The sequence below is a fragment of the Pan paniscus genome, chromosome 7 (genome assembly GCF_029289425.2).
Source record: "Pan paniscus chromosome 7, NHGRI_mPanPan1-v2.0_pri, whole genome shotgun sequence".
NCBI classification, from domain to species: Eukaryota; Metazoa; Chordata; class Mammalia; order Primates; family Hominidae; genus Pan; species Pan paniscus.
In genome coordinates, this window is record NC_073256.2 from 26,837,981 (window position 1) to 26,855,181 (window position 17,201).

At 47.6% G+C, this 17,201-nt stretch overlaps 1 protein-coding gene across 7 annotated transcripts in view; it reads left to right on the top strand.

The window, feature by feature from the left end:
• Positions 1-17,201, top strand: part of MSRA (methionine sulfoxide reductase A) — a 424,140-nt gene that overhangs the window by 337,628 nt on the left and 69,311 nt on the right. The gene's annotated exons all lie outside the window — the stretch shown is intronic.

The following is a 17,201-nucleotide window of genomic DNA, read 5'->3' on the forward strand; positions in this document are numbered from 1 at the left end:
CGATAAGTGAGACTCTGTCTCAAAAGAAAAAAAAAAAAAACTGCACAAGGTGCTGTGCTCTGAGTTTTTAGGGAGAAACCTACCTATTCTCAAACGTACTTCATGTTCTGGCACTTCAAAAAGTAAAAAGAGAGAGAAATATTTCCCAGACTTACTTGTCAATATTCTCACTCTATTGGAAGAACACTTTTATAGAAATGTTAACCTCATTGGCATTGGCTTTTGTATCTTCCCCTTAAATCTTTAAGTCATTGGTCGCACACTCCAACTGAACCTGGTTTGAAAAGAGGTTTATTTCTCATTGCTACACCTGCCGAAGACCCGGACTCAAGGTCTGCTCTGGCCCCTGACATATTCAATGCTCTTGGCAACTTAAGTCAGAGTTTCTTCATCTGAAAATGGGCACAAGTCTTCAGATTGGCCCTGGATAGGGGAGGCACTGTGATGTGTATGAAATGTCTAGCACACTGTCTGGGACTTAGCAAGCTGTGGTGAGTATCTGTGGCATTCTCTGATTGAACCAAAATCATAATTTCAATTAAAACTATGAAAATATTGTTCATCACTTATGGATAACTGTGGGCATTTTACTACTGATGAACCCAAGAGGACTTGCCAGAGGTCACATAAAGCCAACAGTCAGGTGACAAGATGAGGATACTGGGTGAGTTCCCTGGGCCACACACTGGCCATCGGACCCGAGGCTGAGCGTGGGCTAGGAGTCGGTTCTTCTACAGGAGCACGCCTAACAGCTCTGCCACCTGCTTTCCCAGTCTGCCCTGCCGTAGGGTCCAAGAAGAGCAATTCATGTCCTTTGTTTGTGGCTTCATTTGTCCCACGTGAAGGGCAGAGACAGAATTATGAGTGAGCAGACGGTGGTGTCTTTTAAATACCGCATTTCACTTCCTAGGGACGTTTCTTCATGGTGCTGATCATGCAGTGAACATTTCCTGACCTATGGAAGTGTCAGAAACATTTCTGGATGGAACATGTCTCTAAATTTCCAAAAGGTGGTATTTTAGGCCTAGACTTCAGACTCTTATATTTGAAAGAAGTCACTGTCTGACCACCCAGTGCTCAGAAAACGAGGTGGGAAGGTTTGGTGGACCTCAGCCTCCCCCACTGGCTTCTTAGTGGAAGGCTCACCTCTGACAAGAGAAGGGGCCCTTGAGAATGGAGCTTTCTGTGTGACAATGAACATGGACTTGAAACCTGCTAGACTAGGTCAGGGGCATATGAAGGCATCTGGGCTGGCCAGACTCCAGTGGATGGACAGCTGTCTCCTGTCTTAAATTTTAAGAACTTAAATGCCAGGGCTTCCTTAAACATTGAACAGTGCTTACATGCTCTGAGTCAGCTTGGATCGTGATGGCTAGAAGGAGTCATAGAGGCTGACTCCCTCCATGTTCAGTCCAGGAGAGGGAAGGTGACTTCCCTGAGCCGACGTGGCTGGTCAGTGTCAAGGCTGGGCACTGAGTCCAGTGCAGCCCTCTCCCTGCGGGTTCCTCCCTCCAACCTGCTCCTGCCCAGAGCTGCTCCTTCCGCTCTTTCTCCCCTTCCTCTGTCTCTGGGGATCTGGCCGATGATGCTCTTTGTGTTGTCAGGAAATGTGCCCAGCAGCCAAGCGTACCCTGTCATTAAACCGAATCTGGTGGTAAGGATGTCTTTATGAAGACACCTCATCCTGTCATCTGCCTGTGACCATCACTTGGCCTCTCGGCCCTTTTTTTTTTTTTTAAATCTATGATATTGGGAAGGTCAAATTAGCTGATCGCTAAGGTGCATTCCGATACTAAAAAAAATGTTCAGCGGGGCGTGGTGGCTCACGCCTGTAATCCCAGCACTTTGGGAGGCTGAGACGGGCGTATCACCAGGTCAGGAGATCAAGACCATTCTGGTTAACATGGTGAAACCCCGTCTCTACTAAAAATACAAAAAAAAAAAAAAAAAAAAAAAAAATTAGCCGGCAGTAATGGCGGGCGCCTATAGTCCCAGCTACTCAGCAGGCTGAGGCAGGAGAATGACATGAACCCGGGAGGCGGAGCTTGCAGTGAGCCGAGATAGCGCCGCTGAACTCCAGCCTGGATGACTGAGCGAGACTCCGTCTCAAAAAAAAAAAAAAAAAAAAAAAAGTTCTGTTGTTCCTGATCCCTGAGTTATGCTGCGAGAAAAGAACCACTTTGTCCACTGCTGCTCCTTGAGCTTGGGGAGATTGTGGGGAGAACAGAAAGCAGCCGCCCGCCCCCCGTGTTTCTATTCAGTGTAAGAAGAAGAGACGAGCCCATTCTGCTTTCAGAGTGGGTGCGGTGCCAGGGGGTTTGTTTCCCTGACATTGGCTGGGCATGTTTTACTGCATTATTCTTCCATCAAATTTTCCATAACAGAGTCTTCAGACTCAAATCCAAAGTTATTACGGCAAATCCTGCTGGGAGGCTGAGAGGGATTTTTTTACTTTTAGGGAAAACGGGCCTATATTCTAGGCAATAAGGATGCCATCTTGAAGGAAATTGGCACAAACATTCTATGGCTGACACAGCGTCAGCATGTGACGGTGTTTGCTGGGCACCGTGTAGGCATGGTGTTGTGACTGGTGCCCAGGTATTGCAGCTGGACGGCTGCCTGGCAGCCGTATCAACATGGGATACCTAGTTGTATGGCTAGCCTGGGAGTCTTCTGTGCATGTGATTATAGTGCGGGAAATGTGGGCAATCAGGACTGCCTAGCATCCATATGTCTTGTATAGTTTATGACCTGCACATGGGCAGCTTGTGCCCCAAGTAATGGAGTCAGCATGTGGTTGTTATACAGGTACAGTTACATGGCTAATAGGTGAGCATGCATTGAATTGAGTTGAGACAGTTTTGTGACTATCCCCTGTGCACCGTGTGTGTGCACACCTACATGGTCACTATTCAGGCTTTGTGCATGTACATGCATAGGGTTGGCATGAAGATACTATGTGTATAACTGTATGGTCTGCAGGCACGGGATATTTGGTGATCACACAGCCATCCCCCAGGCCTTGTGTGTTGTAAGCTTTCTGCAATCTGTGGCCAATTAGAGGGCAGATGGAAGAGACCCTAAGACAACATGACCAGTGTTAACTTTGGGTCTCTAGAGAGCGACAGGAACTATGAGCTAGACGGCATCTGCATCTTGTATATTTGTCATGACATTTAAATATTTTACAAGTCTCTTCGTCGTCCTCATTGTGACAAGTTTTTCTCATTGATCTTTCCAAAACCAAAAGGGGCCATTCAATGTTTTTATTGTAGCGAAACCAAAGTTAATACTATGCATCTGTACTTTTGGCAGCCAGAACCCTGTAGTCCCCAGCGACGATAGTTGGTATTTTCAAATACACTGTAGCAGTGTACCAGATCCTACCACACAGGGTGTCAAGCCATAAACAGAGTTCCCTAGCCACCCCACCCCAGCTTTTCTTTATATAGTCCAATAAAGGGAATTAATGTTGTATCAAAGATGAAAATCTGCTTATCACAATAGGATTTACAAAATAATTGCACACGTTTTCTCATTTGACTAGCTCATTTTCAGTTCTGACAGCCCTTTTCTCTATATCATCTCACTTGATTCCCTGAGCAGCTCTGTCAGATTGACAGAATTCTCACATCCATTTCAAAGATGGGAAAACCAAGGCTCAGAACAGCTGTGGAACTTACCTGCAGTCACAGCTGCTGAGAGAAGGCACCAAACCCAAAGCCAGGCTTCCGCTGTGCTCAGGAAACAGGTCCTGCTTCCCTTCTGCACTCTGCCCCAGCAGATTGTATCAGCTGCTTTCTAAACACTTTGGTTAGCAAGACACTAGGAGGCACAAATGGGAAGGAGTTGGCTTGTCCCACCTCCACCCAATATCATGATGGCTACTTGTCTGCCTTGGATTCAGATTTCTTTCAAGATTGTCCATGCTTATTGATTGTAAATCAGTGACCTACAGTTATATTTCCGTTTAGTTCAATCCATATATGAACTGAGTCTCTACGATGTTGATGATATTGCCTTTGACACTTGGATATGTGAGCAGTGGGACCTATACAAATGATTTCAACTCAGTCCCTGTCCTCTGGTTGGCTTCCGACCAAGTGGCAGAAGCCAACACACACAGTCACCTGTGTGTAAGCGTAGCAGGCAAGATGAGCTCAGGATGGTTTAGGAACACGCAGGAGGAAGCGTTGGAGCCTAGCTTTTGGTGGCCGGGGGGAAGACTTTCCAGAGCATGGTCCTATTTAAGAGTGTGCTTTGAAAGATGCGTAGGGTTTTTAACAAGCAGTGGAAGCATGTGTGCAAAGGGCTGCAGTGGGTAAGGGAGAGGCAATGCCTTATAGGGAGAAGGGATAACCTAAATACGTATGATTCTGTGAACCACCATGTTCACTAAGGGGATCATAGGATGTGTGTAGAAAGAGGGTAGGGAGTGGAGGTACTGAGGCTGGAAAGTTTGGTTGAGGCCAACATATGGAAGAAACATTTAGCTGTATTTTTGAGCAGGAGAATGACATGGCCACAGATGTATTTTAGAAAAATCAGTCTAGCAGAGGCCAGATGGATGGAGCTGAGGAAGCAGGCACTGGTGTTCGAGGAGTTTGAAGGCTCTTGCAGAAGTCCAGGCAGCATCATGAATGAGTCATCTCAGCTTGGCATGGGAAGAGTTTTTGTCATCACTCCTCTGTTTATAATGAAATGCTGAGAATGTCTGCACATCCATTGACCCTGGGTTCATCCTAGCTACAGAAAGTACCTTTCAGCACCAGACACTGGGAAACCCTCCCTGAAGTCCAATGAAACCTGCGTACGTCCTCAAAGCTACAGATGTCCCATCTTCTGTGGGTTTCAGAGGCACATATCTTTCATAAAAATATAAAATGGTGCTCCTAGGCACACATCCCCCTTCTGTACAAAAGCTGAAATCAGAAATGGCAATTCACAAAGATTCCAGTTTCTACCAATCTTTGCACGGCCCTACAAGTGCAGTCAAGCTCAAGTGGGCAGTCTCTTGTCTAACACTTGGTATGGCTCCATTTCTGTTGGAATTGCCCATCTCTAAGGCAGCTCCCTCCCTTCTCCCCTTCCCACAAGGGCCCTTAGAGGCACCTTTTCATCTCTCAGGCCTGATCCCCCTCCTTCTTTGCCTGTGTGGAGTTGTTTATTCTTGCTTACTGGGGCCACTTTCCGTGCTGCTGCTGTTATTGATGATCTTTGTCCTTGGTACAAGGCCAGGTCTCCAGGAAGAAGCGTTTCCTGCACTCAGCCAGTGCTGCCGTTCTCAGGTGCACTGTCTCTTCCTCTCCAACATCCTCTCCCCTCCTTACTTCTTTTTTATTTACACACTGAGTGGCAAGAGCTATGAAGGAATATGTAACATTTTAATAACGTGTCATTTTCCTCCATTTGGGGGGCTTCGGTATGATAAAAGTCTATATCATCAAAGGAAAATGCCACTGGGAAGAAAACCAGAGAAATGTTATGGCAAAAATGAGATAGAAAATGGATTTTTGAAGATTCTGCACTGAGAACTTGGATTGCGATCCTGTGAAAGTGTGTCCTGGCTATTAAACCCCTTAGGAATGATTGAAGTTTTAGATTGCCTTAAAATGTAAGGACTTCTAGTGTGGGTTGAAGACAGTTTCTCAATCAGAACTTTCTGGAAGGATGACATACGTGTGGCTGTTGAATAATCTTGTCTCTTTACCCAAGGGAACTGCCCTTAGAAATGTTTCCACTTCCTTCTCTTCTGTTTCTGTTTTTCCTCCCAGTAAGACCATACCTTGATTTGGAACCTCAAGATTGTTAAGTGAATGAAATTGCCCAAGCCCAGTAAAGCCGATGGTCTGGGGTATGGCCCTTACGCGAGATCTGTTGAGTAAAGCCTTCCCTGAGCCTCCCAGCCAGAATTATTCAGTTTGACATCTGTGCTCCAAGGCATGACCTCTTGGGTGCCGATGCCATCAGTCGGCTTCCAAACGGTGAACATTCAGAGTGTCGCTGAGTACCAGACTCTATGCTTTTGTACTCCAGGAACCTGGATAAGGATTGTTCTCCATCTCTAGACAGCTTAGAGCAGAGACTGTGTCCTGCTCATCCTTGTAGTGAAATTTGTGCCTTTGTTTTAGCAACTATATAGGACTCTATGATCTGCAGGTGTGGGCTTCACCTTTGTCTCCTGGCTTGACCTTCTGCTAGAATGTATATTTCCCTGGTCCTGTTTTATTTGCGTGAGCCATCTCTAATGTTTGTGGAACAAAGTAGAGGTATGAACAAACCAGTGCGCAAATATTTAAGCTTCTCCCTTTGAATCATACCCCTCAAAGGCCTTAGTATTGACCCTGGTACTTTGTAGGAGCTCAGGAAATGTTGCTTGGGTTGAGCTCATTTGAAATGAAAGCAGCCAGAGAATGAACCTGTTATCCTGCAGGGAGTTCATTGAGCCGAAATGGGGGCCCTGGCAGAGGAAGAGGTCTGCAGAGCCCAGAATGAGTAGAGCTCTGGGGTATGAGCCTTGCAGAGCCTGTGCTTTTTTTTGGGAGTGTTCACTGATCCAGGCTTCAGGGTGCTTCTCAGAGGTCTTTGGAGGGCAGGGGCCACATCTTTCATTGGTCTTCATCCATGATGGTTGCTAAGAGAGGGCCTGGCACCTAACAGGTGATGTCTGCTTTGGAATTGGAAGACTCTGCAAGTGAAAATCATTTCGTCTTCTACCTTATTCATGCTCTCATGCTCTCAAATTCCATTTAAAAATATTTTGCGTGGAACATGAAGATGTTCTTGGAATATTCAATATCTGGATTGGAGCTTTCTTTGAAGAACATTCTGTTTTCTCATAGTCTCATAGTCTTTAGAACTTTTTATTCCTGTCATTCTAAATTACCAAAAAAAAGGAGAAGTAAGGAAGTAAGCCCATTATAACAGCTTGTTGCAGGGAAAAGTGGGTGGAGGCCCCTCTTCCCTCTCTTGTTAATGTAAAAAGCCTTGAACTTGGGCTATAACATCACCAATATAAAAGGTGGCATTGATTCAGCACAAGTAAAGAAGATTGGCTTTAATTAGAGCATATTGACAAATTTGTAAATTTGTGTAAAAATCTACTTTGGAGTCTATTAAAATTTGGGACCCCACTATCCAGTTGACTAATTACAATGGTAACATTCATCAACTCCCAAGGACTCTCTAGTAGCCTTTCCAACTCTAAGAAGTTAAGTTCTTTTCGCTCAGTCCAGGGATTCCTCTTAGAAAATTCCTGTTTGAACAGTTCTGGGGTAAGCCATTCCATTATGAGAGACCTCTGATTTGGGGGAGCTTCTCTTCATAGTGAAAGGGCTGGATTCTGCCTTTATGTAATTCCACCCACTGGTCCTAGCTCAGCTTTAGAGCAGGTCAGGGTGGCTCCTCTGGTCCCTTGCCAAGAGAGACCTTCTCTGAGGCCAGCAGCAAAGTTGTTCTGCAGCCTTCGTTGTGGAAGTTTGAGCACAGTTTTCTCCTGCAGGGGTCCCTCAGAAGGCTTGACTACTGGGATTGCCTTTGCCCTGAGATGGACTTGTCAGTGCCAGCAGAAAAGCAGAGTGCCCAGAACTGGACAGTGGCAGGTGCCCCACGCTCTGTGCTGGGGAGATGCTGCCTGCTGCCAGCAATTCTAGCACCAGCTGCTTAGCCAAAAATAAGTTCTCAGCTGCTAAGGCCTGATCTTTCCGCTCTCCTTCTTCTGGAAGCTGAAAGTCCAGCGGTCTGCCAGCTGGAACTGGGAGGTTGGGGATTTGTTTCTATTCAGATGAAAGGAAAAACAGTACGAGGTTTTTCATTTCTTTTTTAACCTTATTATGTCAAAAGAGTTGTCTTGTTCTTAAGAGCAAAAAATATCACCATTGCTTCTGAATTTTGCTTTGAAAATAGCATTAGGAGTGGTGGGGCTGCATTGAGCCTCTCCCAGCTTCCTGGCAGAAGTCCCTATCGAGAGAGGCAGATGCAGCTTCCACTTGAGTGGAGGGACGGCTCTGGGAAAAAGCCCGAGGACTGGGTTCGGCTCAGCAAATCTGCCAGCCTTTGGATTGATAAACTGCCTATTTGCACAGAGGACAGGAGCAGCTGCCTCAACCATGGAATTTTCCAAAGGCTGCAAAACTTTAAAGATGGAACTTGAAGTTATTCATTCCTTTATTTAGCAAATATTTATCAGCACCTGCTGTGTGCCAGGTACGTGTTGGGTGCAAAGGTGAACAGAGGACAATCTGTATCCTCAGATCTGGCAATGTCTAGGGGGAGAAATGGACAAGAGAGCAAATGAGCATGGTCTACTGTAGTAACTGTCCATAGGTGATATGGTTTGGATGTTTGTCTCCTCCAAAACTCATGTTAAAATGTGACCTCCAGTGTTGGCGGTGGGCCTGGTGCCAGGTATAGGATCAGGGGACAGATCCCTCCTGAATGGCTTAGAGCCATCTCCTTGGTGATGAGTGAGTTGCCAGTCAGTTAGTTCACATGAGGGTGTGGTGCCTCTCCGGTCTCTTTTGCTCCTGCTCTGGCCATGCACCTGCTACCACTTTGCCTTCAGCCATAAGTAAAAACTCCCTGAGGCCTCACCAGAAGCCGAGCAGATGCCAGCACCATGCTTATATAGCCAGCAGAACCACAAGCCAATTCAACCTCTTTTCTGTACAAATTACCCAGCCTCTGATATTTATTTATAGCAACACAAAAATGGCCTAACACAATAGGCTTCCCTGTAGCCCTATATAGGAGGGTGCAATGGATGGTGGTAGCACTACATAGGAGGGTGCAATGGACGGCAGTGGAGGTGGTTATGGTGGCGGCTGTAGCATTGGTTATTGCTGTTATTGTTGTCACTAACAAACCGCAAGGATTTGCAGCACAGGTGAAGGACACCAGCTCTGCTTTAGATGGATGGTCTTGGGGGCAGCATGGAACTTGTCAGAAAGGGAGAGCTGTTGGAGCCGCTTTGGAAGAATAAGATGAGGCATGGGAGTGAGGCCTTTCCTGACAAGGGGCAGGTAATGTGGGAAGGCATGAAGGTTAAAATGAATATGGATTGTTTAGGGACTAGCAGCCATTTCAGTGTCTCTAAAGGTGTGTGTGTTTGAAGGTGGGAGGTAGGTGATAAACCATTGTCGTAGAAATGGAGAATCTTTGAAAAGCTCTAAGCTGCAGAGACAAAGTCAGACTTCCATGTTACGTGATCACTCTGGAGGAATTGTGGAGGCCAGGCTGGAATGGGATCGGGCTGGGGCAGGGAGAGGGGCTAAGAGTGGGAAATGATGAGGGCCTGGGTTACAGTGGAGAGGGTGGAGGGGAGGAGACAAGAAAAAAATAAATCAGAGAGAAGGTCAAGGAGGACTCCATGGCCTATGACCTATTCAGGCTCTGTGTGTGTGTGTGTGTGTAGTGTGTAGTGTGTAGGGAAAGATACACGGTGGATGAATGAGAGCTGGGGCTGGGGATATCAAGCCTATTGACTCCCCATGTGACTGCTGGGAGGAGAAGCAGGAGTGAGAACAGGTATGACAAAGGACAAAGACAGATATTGGTCCATACTGACTTGGGATGGTGCACCTGCTTTCTGGGGCTGCTGCCTCGAGGCTGTAACAAGCTGACCGAGAGACGTAGGGCATGGAGGCTGTTAGCCTCTCAGGGGAGTCTGGTTGCTGAGGTGGTGGCAGGAGGAGAAGCATAATGGGTAGTGTTAGACAGGAAGGCTGAACCCTCACATCTGTGGTCAATTGATTTTTGAGAAGAGTGCCAAGCCATTCAGTGGGGATAGGACAGACTTTTCAACAGATGGTGCTGGGACAACTGGATCTCCAGGTTTGTGAGTGAATGTAACTAAAAGAATGAAGCTGGATCCTTACCTCACACCATACACAACAATTAACTCAAAATGGATCAAAGACCTAAATATAAGAGCTAAAACGATAAATCCGTCTCAGGAAAACATAGAGGAAAATCTTCACTGGATTTGCAATGGATTTAATGCAGATCTCTGATGGAGTTAGTACTGGTGTCTTGGATATGACACCAAAAGCACAGACAACACAAGAAAAAAAGAAATTGGATTTCATCAAATTTAAAAACTTTTACACATCAGTGGACACTATCAAGAATATAAAAAAAAAAAACAACCCACAGAGTCACAGAAAATGTTAGCAAATCATATATCTGATAAGGGATTAATGTCCAGAAAATATTTTTAAAACCCATACAACTCAACAACCACAAAGAAAGTAACCCCCTTGAAAAATGGGCAAGGGACTTTGAATAGACATTTCTCCAAAGAAGAAATGCAAATGCTTAATAAGCACATGAAAGGATCCTCAGAATCATGAGTCACTGAGGCAATGCAAATCAAAACTACAGTGAGAAACCACTTCAGACCCATTAGGACGGCTATTATCAAAAGAAAACAAAACAGAGAATAATAAGTGTTGGTGAGGATGTGGAGAAATTAGAACCCTTGTGCATTGCTACTGGGAATGGTAAATGGTACAGCCACTGTGGAAACAGTTAGACAGTTCCTCAAGAAGTTAAACGTAGAATTGCTGTATCCTACAGCAATCTCACGCCTATGTATATATCCACCAGAACTGAAAGCAGGGATTCAAACCTGTACACCTGTGTTCTTAGCAGTATTATTTACAATAGCCAAAAAGTGGAAGCAACGTAAGTGCCCATCACCAGATGAATGGGTAAAAAAAATGTGACTTATAGATACGCAATGGACTACAGCCTGAAAAGGGAAGAAAATTCTGACATGTGCTACAGATGGGCAAACCTTGAGGACATCAAGCTAAATGAAATAAGCCAGTTACAAAAAGACAAATACTGTATGATTCCTCTTATATGAGGACCTAGAATAGTCAAGTTCATAGATAGAAAATGGAATAGAGGTTCCCAGGGGCTGAGGAAAGGGGGAGTTATTATCTAATGGGTAAAGAATTTCTGTCGGATGATGACAGTTTTTGAAAATGGATAGTGGTGATGGTTGCACAACACTGTAAATGTACTTAATGCATTTAATTGTATACTTACAATGCCTAAAATAGTAAATATTATGTTACATATATTTTACCATAATAGAAAAAAATGTAAAGGAAGGCAGGCAGACCCTGAGCATTGGGTTCCCTTAGCTCTCCTAGTGCATTTCGATTGTGAACATTGCTGAGGGTTCCTGTCCACTCCCTGTGCGATGCCTGTCACCCAGGGATTCATCCCCTCCCACCTCTAAACATTTGGCTATGAAGGTATTGCTCCCAAACTGGACAGAAGCTCTCTAGGGGGCTGAGCCTACCCCTGGAGGGACCCTGGCCTCCTATTCCAGCTCCTGCCTGGGCAGGGGACAGAGAACCATGACAGGCCTCTGGTGTTGAACGCCAAATGTGGTTCTTCCTTGACAGCCAGCAGCTGCTTTCTGGCCTGGAAGTCTTTCCTCCACTTGCAGCTCCCACTCACCCACAGTTTTCCCTGGAGAGGGGAGCCCTGAGGCTGCATTTTGTGCATGATCATTCCAATGACGCAAGCATCCAGTGCCCCCATAGCCCAAGATGCCCACTGGAGGCAGCTGGGAGCCCAGGCACTCTATAGCACACATTTCCAACAATGGCTACTAGCTCGGGGAGAGGGATAGGGAGAGGTGAAGGAGTATCCACAATGGAAAGAAACTGTCCCGACACAGAGACAGTCACAGTAGCGTTGGGAAATGCCCTTTGGGTGGAAGGTTTAGTTGCAGATGGCCAAGCTCTTCTCAAAAGTATAGTGCAGTGATACTTTTGCATAGTATTTGCAGTTATTTGCTTTGCAATGTGGAATCAGTAGGAAATTTTCCAGACTTGAGATTTAAACACAAAATTGTATTTTCCCTGTACTGAAGGGTCCCAACATGGGTAATGACCCTGATTCTCCTGCTATTTGGAGGCATTTACTTCTGAGAAACATACACCATGCCTACCATTGAACCCATGGCCAAAGGAGTATCTGAAAACTGGAACAGAAGACAGCTTCTAAGCAACCAGAAGTTATGTAGCCAAGTTCATGCACAAAAGCCAGGATGCTTGACACCTGTCTTGGCTCTGGTTTTAGGCACTCACACGTACGAAGCTTGAGATTCTTGTTTACCAGTCCCCACAAATTATAAGCCACAGATTAAAATGTCCCAGGGCTGGCTTGGAGAAGGCCCTCCAAATGCACCAGAGAAGCTTCCGCAAACTTGGCACCTGAGACTAACGAAACAGCTTTCAGCAGAGTGGGTGGCAGATGGGAAGGCTTCAGAAGCAAGGTGCCTCCCTGAGTGATGTCCCCGGAGAAAAATGACATCAACCCAGCCAACGAGAAAAAGCCCTGTCGTGCTGTGTGGGAAGGCAGGTGCCGGGCCTTACCTAGCTCCACATGCTCATGCCATACTTGCTGGAAGCTGGGATGATGGGATCCCTTCTCCAGGGCCACAGGAAGGGAGGGGTTCATGGGTCCTGGATGGCTAGGCCCTGGCTGGGACTAGAGAGCCTGGGCGAGAGGATTGCCACTGGGGCTCTGGAGGTGCTCGCTGGGGAAGGTGGTCCGTGGCACTGAAGAGGAAGGCAGGCCATCAGGTGTCCCGTGGGGAAAAGCATTCCCCAACAGTCTCCAGCTTGTGCCTCGTGTGTGTCTGTGGCCCACAGAGGCCTGGCTCATGGGTGCTTTGCACAACTGTGGGCTCTAATGAGGCCTTACAAAGTTGAAACTGGTGTGAGACACACATGGGAAGATGTAGCAGCGATGCCGGTGGCTTCCAGGCTCAGGCTGAGGCAGACGGGCGGGGCGTGAGTCCTGGCTCTGCATGCCCAGGCCGTGTGTCCCTGCTGAGTTGCCTCACCTCTTCAGGACCTAGGCTTCCCATCTGGTGCACAGGGATGAGACCGCAGCACTCACAGAGGATTGTATGAGGATTAAAGAAATACAGTAATAAAATAGCCGCGACCCATGAGCATTTAAGAGATGACAGTGACGTAATTAAAATGTGTTGGGCGGGGGACTGTTGCTCACTGTAGGAAAGATTTCTCATTATATGTCATTATATATCATATTAACATAAAAGGCTTTTATTTTATGTTGATGAAGTAGACTTCGGAAAATGCTTCAAAGGATCTAGGGGGTGCCCTCCGCATGTCACAATGCATCATCTCGGCCCCTGGTCCACGTGGAGAGGTCACCTCATTTCCCCACAATGCCGGGAAAGTGAGACGGTGCTGCTCTTCCTCCACAAATAGCAAGGCAGGGACCTTCCCCAGGGGCATCTGGGCTCCCACCTCCAGAGAAGTGTCCCCCTGGAATCTTTCTTTTCCTGACAACACTAGATGCCTTTCTCCCCAGCCCCGTGACAAACGACAGTCAAGCTTGCTGCCAGGGAGGCAGGGAAGTGACGATCCCGTCACCACCCCCCAACCCTCCGTGGGGAGGGGCAGGCGGGTGTGGGATCCATCACGCCCGCCCACGTGGATGGCTTCAAAGTGAACAGTTGGCATTCCTGCAGGGTGGCCCTCGCTCCTGCAATAGGCCATCCCGGGCGGCCGCTCCCTCCCTCACCTACGATCTGCCGTCAGCAGCTGCTTCTGACAGGTGCGCGGGCTCTCCATGGCAGATGGTGACCAAAATGGGCTTGCTGGCAGGCTGTGCTGCCGCGCCGCCCTCCCTCGCACACACTGATGTGTACACAAACACAGCCCAGCCCTCTGTGCCTTCTCTTGGCACCTGCCTGGGGTTTCAGGGGCAGCCAGAGGGCTTATTCCAGAGTCGCAGGCCCATTTCCCCCAGGCCACCCACCTCACTGGGACCCTTCCATTTTTGGCCGCCAGACCGTGGATGTGGCGTGTCCTACTTCCCAAGCACGGCATCCTCCCCAGTCTCCTTGCTAGTGTGTGTGGTAAGCGGCACAGCTGTGCACCCACTGCTCCCCACGATGCCTTTGGGCTTGGCCTGGACAGAACCCACGAAGGCCGAGCTGCATTAGGCCACAGTCACAGGCTCCAGATGTGGGGCCTGGGCCACCCTGTGCTCCCTCCCATCTGTTTCCCGGAGTGTGGTCTTGTGGATGTCGGACAGGAGAGACTCGTGGCCACCGCTCCAGTGTCCATGAGAGCCCAAGTGCACCGGAAGCCTGTTCTCTTCACAAAATAGCAAGACATGTCTATGCCACAGTGACCATGTGCCAGGTCACCGAGCTCAGCCTCCCTCTGGGAGAGAGTGCCTCTCCCCTCTGTCAACTCTGTGCCTAAGTGGGGAGCTGCAGCTGCAGGATCAGAGTATTGCCAGGCCACCCAGCTCTGCCACCCATCGCCCTGCCGGAGCACCTGCCCCTCCCTCCATGTTTGGGCATCTCATTCCCAACCACCACCCAGCCAAGGCAGCCAGATGAGGGGACATCTGGCGCGAGATGGTCGCCAAGTCACTGCTGTTCCATCATGGCAGAAGGAAGATGAGCTCTCTGCCAGATTCTTAAAGAGAGAGAGAGAATAAAATGTGAGTTACATGCCCGGCATTTTTTTTTCCTTCTTTTTACCCTGATACCTCAGCTGTCACTTTCCTTTCTCTGGAACTTGGACTACTAAGGACCCCATATCCATAACTATTTAGGGTAGACCTTTACCACTGGATGCTGATCAGAGTGCCAGAGTGAGTGATGGGAGTGGGAGCAGAGAGGTGAGGCTTGGAGATGACCTCGGAGGAAGAATGCATACACAACCATGTGCTCACACACACAGTCACACACGTGTGTACACACACACCCATGTGCTCACACACACCTATGTGCTCACACACGTAATTACATACACACATGCTCGCATACACCCATGTGCTCACACGTAATCACAGACATGCTCACACACCCATGTACTCACACATACACAGTATTCACACATGTTCACATACACGCTGTACTCACAGTGCACACACACATGCTCACATGTGCTCACACACACACATGTGATGGATCACGAGGGGCAGAGGAGACTGAGACTGGCTATTCACCATCTGTCCTCCAGGGTAGGGCTGCCTGCAGTGAGTGTGCTTTCCATGAGCTGATGGGGTCAGAACCCATTAGTGGGAACTAAAGAGCTTATTTCCTGCTCTTTCCCAGTAAGGGGAGAAGCGTGACTCTCCCTGTATCCGACTCCCAGGCTCACACACTTGTGTCGGGCAGTGGCGGGAGAGAGTGTGTGTTCACAGCAATGGTCTCGCAGAAAGTCTACCGTGGTGGGCTGAGGGAGGTCCCTTGCAGTCACGGCAGCTTGTGGGCTGTGTGACCTTGGGCAAGTTCCTTAACCTCTCTGAACCTGTGTTCTTCATCTGGAAAATGAGACTATTCGCTTCTTGAAGAATGTGACCTTTCAGCTACTTCTACAAGATGATATTGTCACTTTCATTTTAGAGATGAGCAAATCCAAGTACAGAAAGGCTAAGTGACTTGAGCAAGGTCATGCAGGAAAGTGGGGCGTCCTTTCAGGTAATGAAAGCAAAGAAGGGGAGATGGGTGTTGGGGATGTTCAAGAATAGGCAGGCTGGGGGTTACATCCAGGGTGTTGGTGCAGACAGGAATGGGGGCCACAGAGTCCTGGGTGTATTGGAGGCGTCTCCTTGGTGCTGGCCAGTCTGTTGCTCTCTTTTCCCTCCTGGCATAAGTTAAACGGACAACCTACTTTCAAACACAAAAGGTGGGTTTTCACAGATAAGCCATATCTCCCTTGCTCTGTGCTTGTTCCTTTGATTTCTCCAAAAAGTGCAATTTTCCATATTTCTGAAAAATCATGTTGTTTGGCCCACTTTCTAGGCCCTAGGAACCAAGATGAGGCCCATGGTAGGATGGCCCTGAGTCTTGCCTTGTCAGACGTGATCTTCTCTTTTTTGAAACAGGCCTCACTCTGTCAACCAGGCTAGAGTGCAGTGGCATGATCTCAGCTGCCTGTGGCCTTGATCTTCTGGGCTCCCTGTGGCCTCAACCTTCTGGGCTCATGTAATCCTTCCATCTCAGTCTCCCAAATAGCTGAGGCCACAGGTGTGTGTCACCACACTTGGCTAATTTTTTTATTTTTTGTGGAGGTGAGGTTCACTGTGTTACCCAGGCTGATCTTGAACTCCGGGACTCAAGTGATCTTCCCGCCTCGGCCTTCTAAAGTGCTGGGAGTGTAGGCAGAAGCCACCATGCCCAGCCTAGACTATGTGACATTTTCTTTGTGTTCTTGCAAATGTGATGAACAAGAACTGGCATCTCACAACCAGAGGTGGATGTGAAACGCCCACGTTCTCACCATCAGACTTTCATCAGCTCCCCTGGGTCCTGGGCAGGGTGAGGTAGATTTTAGGGTCATGACATGAGTCAGTAAGGGCAGGTGGAGGGTTGTGGCAGCAGTCCAGACAAAGGTGGGTGATGGCTGAGCCTTAGAGGTGGCGATGAGGGTGGAGGTGGATTTGTGAACCATTCTGGATGAACTGTCAAGCTTTGCTTTACAATTAGGACTTGCTATGGACATTGGATGGGGAGAGTTGATGATGGCAATGAAATGTGTAGCCTGGAGGAGAGGTAGCAAATGATGCCGTGTGCCCAGAGAGGGGACAGCGAAGACCAACCGCTTTGGGAAAGGAAGGAGAATGTCTCCGGGTTTGCACGGGGTGCGTTTGAATTTCTGGGGTGGGGTTGTGAGTGGCAGGATTCTGTAGGCAAGAGAAGAGAAGACTCTGGATCCCAGGAAATGGTGGAGCACAGAGTGAGGCACAGAGCAGGAATTGTCATTGGTCTAAACACCCCAGCACCTGAAGTATAGGATAGCTTACATTTTAATCAAAATTCTTGCTTGCTCCTTGTATTTTTATTGTAATGCCTATTCTACCTGGTAATCACATTCTGAAACCTGATAAAGTATCAATTCTGAGAATTTCATTAGGGATCACATCAATCTTTAAGCTACACTGGAGATGCACCGAATCTTTGAGTAGGTTAATAGGATTGCAAAGAAGAACCAATAGGTATAAACTTCTTAGAATTTCTATTAAAAAATTGACAAGCTTCGACACCACATTCTAATTTTGTTTCAAGGGTAATCACGAGACCAGGAGCACTAGCAGGAAAACTGTGTCACCACAGACAGAACTGGCTCACTGTCTGGAAACAGAGGCCAGGGAGAAAGGGTCGCATCCCTGGGACGAGATGTGCA